Below are 7,006 nucleotides of genomic sequence, written 5' to 3'. Positions count from 1 at the left end.
TTATAATATCTAATATGTAGCTCTGCTACATCTCTGTCAGTCTCAACAGAAAACAGAAAACTCGGCACACACTTATCACGTCTGCATTCACTGATAATCTGCAGCTTTTTGTTGCAGCTCCAACTGTTTGTCTTTATCATGACTCTCTCAGCCTCTGTGATGCCATGTTTGTCAGTTGTCAGTAACAAAAGCACTCAAAGGTATCAGAAAACATGAGCTAGATTATAGACGGTGAAACCGGTGGTCAGGGAACAGGCTTGCACACAGATAACAGGCAGGTTTGCAGGACTGAGGAGGGGTCGGCTGGAGAGCCAAGGCAACAACGCGTCAGAGAAAATGTGACTTTAAAGTAGAGTAGCTGAGGAGGTCATCTGAAAAGTGTCAAATATCAGTGTGAAGGGTAAAGGGTGGGAAAGGGCTTGGGGGAAGAAAGGCAGGTGTCATCGTGACACAGAATCTGTCAGCCTGTGGTCGGGGTGTCCTGGTGGTCTAGACTTAAAAATAGTTTCTATGACAAAAGTCGCCTTGGACATGTTTTAGCAGAAACATTTTCCTGCTTGCTGCATATTTTAAAAAGTCTCTGTCAGCTGTGCATCTGCCATCATACCAGCGTGTTACAAGACCCCTGAAGCCTTTTTTCCACCTAGTCAGACAACTATCTCTTGGCCAACAAAAGTGGTTCCAAAGCAGCATGAACTCTTTCGAACAGGGACGTAACTTACTGCTTTTATCTTAGGTTGTTTTTAGCAGTTCCACACCGTTTGTGTTGTGCTCATGGACATGCATGTGTAGCTGAGAAGAGTCGATTATAGTAAATTTACTTACATTTCAACAAGGAGGGATCAAATAAAAATGAAGAAAGAAACTTAAACAAGATCTTTATTGCAAAGCATCTTTATTATAGGCCCATCTGATGATGGGAGATAGATCAGGGGCTAAAGCTTTGACTTAGACAGTGTCCCTGGACATTGGTGAGCTTATGGTAGTATTGAGAAGGGGGTGGGTTGCAGAATAGGTCTGAAAGGAAACAGGCAGACTGAAGAAAATCTCTAGTCAGATTTGATGACATCTGAATTTTGAGTGTAGAGATATTTGGTAGCGTGGGAAAGCAGAAGTGATGGAAAGAAATAGATCTCAACAAAACCAACATCAGGAACAGACAGATCATGAGGGGAAGAGTTTTTCATATGACCTTTAGATCAACATTTGATCATGCTCTGTAGCATGTATTAAACAGTTCAGCGGGAACAACTGATTCTGATTTCTGATCAATAAAAATCAGAGTGAGGAGCAGCGTATCCTAAAGGGACTGATTGTGTCAGTGCAGGACATGATCAGACTGTGTCAGCAAGAACAGTCCATCAACAGTTACAGAGAGGGTTTAGTGCAGCAGGGTCATCCTTCACATTCTTGACAAGTGGGAAAGTGCATGTGTGGTGCACCGCAAAAACGAACGCGCACATCTGAATGTTTGACCCCTACAGTGAAGTGTCATGGTGGCTCTTTAGGGTCACTGCAAATCAATACAGGGAATTGTTGTTCTGAGTTATCGCCTTTGTCCTGTGAGGAAACACTTCTATCCTGATGGGAGTGGTGTCTTCCAACATGAAGATGCTTCTATTCAATGGGGTCAGTGGGGCCACTGAATAATTTGATTGTGGAGTTGTTGCTGTTGATTCTGACAGCATTTGGTACGACATGAACTACAATCATGGAGGTTTCAGGTAACTTGATTTAACTGGACGTAGTTGCTGTTGATTGTTACCAACAGTTGATTGCACGTTGCTCAGCAGCAGCGACTGCCGAGCAAAAAAATCTGTCAGTAGGATGAGAATCAGCGATTCTGATTTGTTTCCATAACTATAGTTAGTAAAGCAGCGTGTTTACTTGTTGCGTATTCCACATGTTCCAGGCACAATTTCATAGGTTAATTCAAAGGGTAGGGTCGTGTGTGGCTGTGTGGTCTGTTTCTGAGAAACTAAAAACCTTCAACGTTTTTCCACTTAAAGAGAAGTCAGGAGTTTCAGTAACTCTGATAAAAGGCGGGCATTGGGTGACTGTGGTGAGTGCAGACAGGAGGAAGTGGAGTGTGTGTGTGAAGTCAAATGATAATGCAAGTTTATGTGTGATCAGATGCCCCATGAGCTTATTTTATCAATGAACTTGCATCTGCAAGTGTGTGTGTGTGTGTGTGTGTTTGTGTTAGGACAGCAGTGTGTTGATGCTGATAGCACTCTGGGGATAAACAGTGAGTTTCTGTTTTCCATTGATTATCAGTCAGGATTCACTTATCTGTCCTGACACAGCAGCCAACTGATTACACACACACACACACACACGCACGCACACACACACAGGCAACTGATTTCCTCTGTGTTGAAACACAACGGTGGCACACAGAGGGAAATTAAACCAGTTCCTGCTGCGGGAGGTTCAAATCAGCCAATTAGCTGATCTGTCATTATTACAGTAAGACTGAGAGAAAACTTCTGTACATGTCAGTTTTCTCTTTGTCCACTTTACAGCTAACATCATGTAAATGATTTACTGTATACTTTGTTTATTAATTTATTAAAAACTTAATATGATATTCCAGTAAGGTAAGAAAAAGAACTCAATTGTGATGGAGGGTCATGTGTGTATGTGTCTAATACGGTGCAAAACATGTTAACAGTTCAGAAATAATTGTATAAATATTATAAGATAAATATTATATATTATATAAATATTATAATATTAAAATAATCTACTTAAGTGCAAATAGCAACACCACAGTGTAGAAATACTAAATATTAAATATTATCTCACACTGTAGATATGATCCTTTTCAGAATAATAGCTGTTATTAATAAACACTTGTTCATTAATTTATTATTGATTAAGGTTTTGATGATTCCCAATTAAACAGTTAGAACAAGGATACTGTCCGATGAAACTGGTGATAATTCTCCTACATGTTTATTTATTACTGGATCCCACAGACAATAATAAAAATAATATTTGTAGTTGGTAATTGTCTCACTTAACTACGGCCAGTTAATGGGTTTTCTCACTTTTTGCTACAGTGAGTTTTTCTCATACCAGACTTCAGAAACGTGAACATCCCAACATATCAGACAGACTAAGTGAAAACACTTGTGGAAGTTTGCAGGGCCTCCAGCAAGTATGTCTGATGTTCTGAAGTTTTACAAAACCTCTGGGGACGTTGGGCCTAAGGACAAAACACACACACACACACGTGGCCTTGGAGAAAGTACAGCAGGATGTGCACTTTTACATGTTCCTGGCAAAGCTCTGGTTTCTCCTTTTGATGATTACCACCAAGCATGCCGAACCGCACACACACCACATGAAGGCTTTTCCCAGAATGAATGCTCCACGGCTGCCTGCCTCTCTTCCTCCTCCTCCTCCATCCAGCAGCTGACTGAGGTCAGACGGATGCTCCCTCGTAGTTAAAATCCTTGAAGGAAAAAAACTCCACCCAAAACCACTTAAGCCCTCTAAAATCCAGCTGCTGGTGGTCTGCCCTCGATTTTTGGCTCCGCTCTGTGTTTTTGTTCTTTTTCCTGACTGTGATGTCAAGTCGACATATTTCCAGCACGTTGGCAGAAAATGTTTTGTTGTTCTGAAACAATGGTAATTGTCAGAGTTTCGTGTATGTTTTTATGAAGGTTCCACCAAGCTGTGATGGAAACTTGTTGAATTTATTTACTATTTTAGGAACTTCCAGTAAGATGGTGGCGTGGATTGCGAATAATTCCGGTCCATTATTATAAAACCTGTAGCAAAGTCAAAATATGAAATATCTAGTGTTAGTATGAGATTCAAAGCCTCTCTGCTCCACTTACTAGTCTGCTGTGCTCCCCATGCTTTGAGATTATGAAATTACAATAAATAAAATTTTAAAAAACATACTAATCAAGCAAAAATAAAATAAAATGAAATTCTCTAATGAGTTGAAAGAGATGAAAGAGATGCTGGCTGTGCTGTTCAATGAGTCTAGATCACAGAACCTCTCCACATAAAGAAAACAACACATTCCAGGACATTTCTAGTAAGAAATTTCCAAATATGCTCCCAAGAATAAAAAGGGTTCTGTGGAAAATCTAAAGTTTTAACTAAGTAATCAAAAAGACAACGAAACCAGCTGGTAGGGTGAAATGTGTTGAATTGACTTCAACGCCACCAAACAAACAGAAGTATCACCACTTGATGTGAGATAATAAACACATTACAAAGCTTCCAGAAATGAAACGACGAATACAAGTCGGGGAAGAGGTTTAATAAAAGGAAATGACTTACATTTGAAAATATTAACTGCTGCAGTGAAAAAAGCTATTACATGAAATTGGCTTCAGCTGTAGATACGTAGCTCAAAACCATCGAAGAGGTTCATGAGATGGAAAGACAAGATAGAAATGATGGTTATAAGATGGATAAATGAGCCTGGAAATGTGGCTGACCCCCTGTCTCATCCTTATTACTCAAAGATTACTCATCTCTCTGATGGAAACTGAACCACATTCTGTCCACGTATGAGCAACGTGAAGATAATAACTCGTTTCTCTTAAATCAGATTGAAATATTAAATGAAATGTTTTTTTCTTTTCAGCCTCCATTTGTGAATAAATGTCAAAAACCTGAATTCAGCTTCATTCACAGATTTCCATCTCGCCATCCTTGCACTTCAAACTATACAGTAGCTAATAACACAAACATTCACAGTTCAGGTGGAAAAAGTAATCAGCTGAACGATTACACAGATATTTACTAAATATATGAACAACTGCATTTAACAAGAGTTGATATTGGATAAATGGATGAAGCCTCGAGCTGAGAAATTTACCTCACCTGGTCCAACTGTACCATTATTTAATGCCATGTGTCCCATGTCTGGCTTTTGTCTGGTTGTGTTTGGCTTCTTTTCTCCCCATTCGACATCTACACACATCTACTAAACAACTTCATAAAACCCACCTTCCCTTTAGTTTATATCTTTTTCTTCGGTTTATTAGAGGCAGTCTGGAAACGTAAAACTCATCACTGCCTGATGATGGATTTTTTTCTTATGACAAACGTACATGCAGCTCTGCAACAGCACAACACGACTAACAATTGAGTTGAACCGTAGGTGTGACTGACATAACGCTGTTTGGTCACATCCTGTGGTGAAAGTTGTAAATTCGGAGGAATGAAGATAAGATTAGAACGTGTTCTCGTTGTGACCTTAAAAACATGCAATAATAGCATCAAGTTCCGCAGTAGATGTGAAATTCGTCTGAGCATCAGCAGCGCAGGATGACAATCCTTATCAGTCACAATAGACATTAAGACCACCACGTTTTCCTCAGAGAAACTTCAGTCAGATATTCAGTGACTATTGTATCTTACAGAAGAACTGAGGAGTAGGCCACAAAGGTCTGTACAGTAAGTTCTTTATTCTAACTCCTTCAGATTATTTTAATTTGGAAACTACTTAAAAAGAACACCCAGAGGCAAGTTGTCATAATCAGGAGAAAGGTTTGTGTCTCCAAAATGTCAGCATTTAGAAACTGAGATAAACATGGGTATCATTTAGAGGGGGTCTCGTGAGCCTGAGGGGTTCATATTTCATGTTATCAAATGGCACGATTAGAAAGATGAGATTTTACAATGACCCATCTCTGAAATTCAAAGTCTTCTTCCAAGTGAAGACGGTGTTATCACACTCTTCAGTGCTTCTATTAACTCTGTATTGTGCACATGCAGCACGTGGATGTTGAAATTGGACACAGCTGGAATGACAAGTGGACCAGAAGGATCTTTATTCAGAAGAATTCAATGGTGATTTGTCAGGAAAAAACGTGTCTCTGTTGAGCAAGGAGGGTTTTTATTCTCTTTGTGTGATGTTACTCAGCCAAAATCTCTGACAGGGCAACATGGTCTCATCCCACAGCGTCACATATCCCACCTTTCCACCATCATTCCCATGATGAGTCTGATCTCTCATCAAAACCGACGGCGGCGTTGAGTTGATTCCCGCTCATGATTCATGACGACTTTACGGCCATTACAAAGGTTCCAGAAATTAAATGAAAAATAAAAGCTGAGGAAACTCAGTGAATCAATTCAAAGAACAGTTTCATTCTTATTTCAATCCGAGGCCTGTAATGGTTCAACAATAAAGACGGGAAAGGTTAAATACACACAGGCCACTACACATGAAGTCACAGTGGCTTCATAGAAATACTTCTCATGTAAATAAGACCTGTTCTTACACACTGCCTCACTTAAAACTAAATGAAGTATCATTAAAAATCCTTCTAGCTTCTCTGTTCATACACAATATGACATGAGGAAGTATTAAAAGACTTGTAAATAAATGTAAATACATAAAAAATCACAATCTAATAAAAATGTTCTAAACTTTAAATAAAAAAAATGAAAACAAATCTATCTCCATCAACAGCTGGTGAATCGGAACCAGATCTGGAGAGCCGAGCTCTTCACTGAAGAGTGTGAGGGAGCGGCTACAGTGGCTGCTACTATCTAATTAAAGCAGACAGACAGACAGGCAGCAGCAGCAGAGACACACTGCAGGATGAAGAGTCCTAATAAGGAGGAGATCACATCGGCAGGCACTCACACAGAGCGTAATCCCATTCCCTGGCTGTCTCCCACCCCTGGGGCTTCGGCTCTGTGTGTGTTTGCTATTAGACTCTTATGGAGCTGAGTTCACTGAGGCAGTCGACCAGTCAGTCGGTTTGTCGGTCAGTCACTTAATAAACCTTTAACTTTATCGACCAACATGTAAAATCCATCCAACTGATGGATGATACTAACTACAGTGTGGTGTCCCATATTTAATGTTTCAGTTTCAATATTTGCTGTCCATTTATTTTGTTTTAAAAAGTTTTATTATCTTTAACCCACTGGGGGTTTGGATGCTAAGTTGGATGAAGTAATCATTATGTGAGGGTGTCGGTGGGACCCAGCACCCCTCCTAAATCAGACAGATGTTTATCTT

The sequence above is a fragment of the Anabas testudineus genome, chromosome 5, assembly GCF_900324465.2.
Source record: "Anabas testudineus chromosome 5, fAnaTes1.2, whole genome shotgun sequence".
Taxonomy (NCBI): Eukaryota; Metazoa; Chordata; class Actinopteri; order Anabantiformes; family Anabantidae; genus Anabas; species Anabas testudineus.
This window is presented reverse-complemented; position numbering follows the sequence as displayed.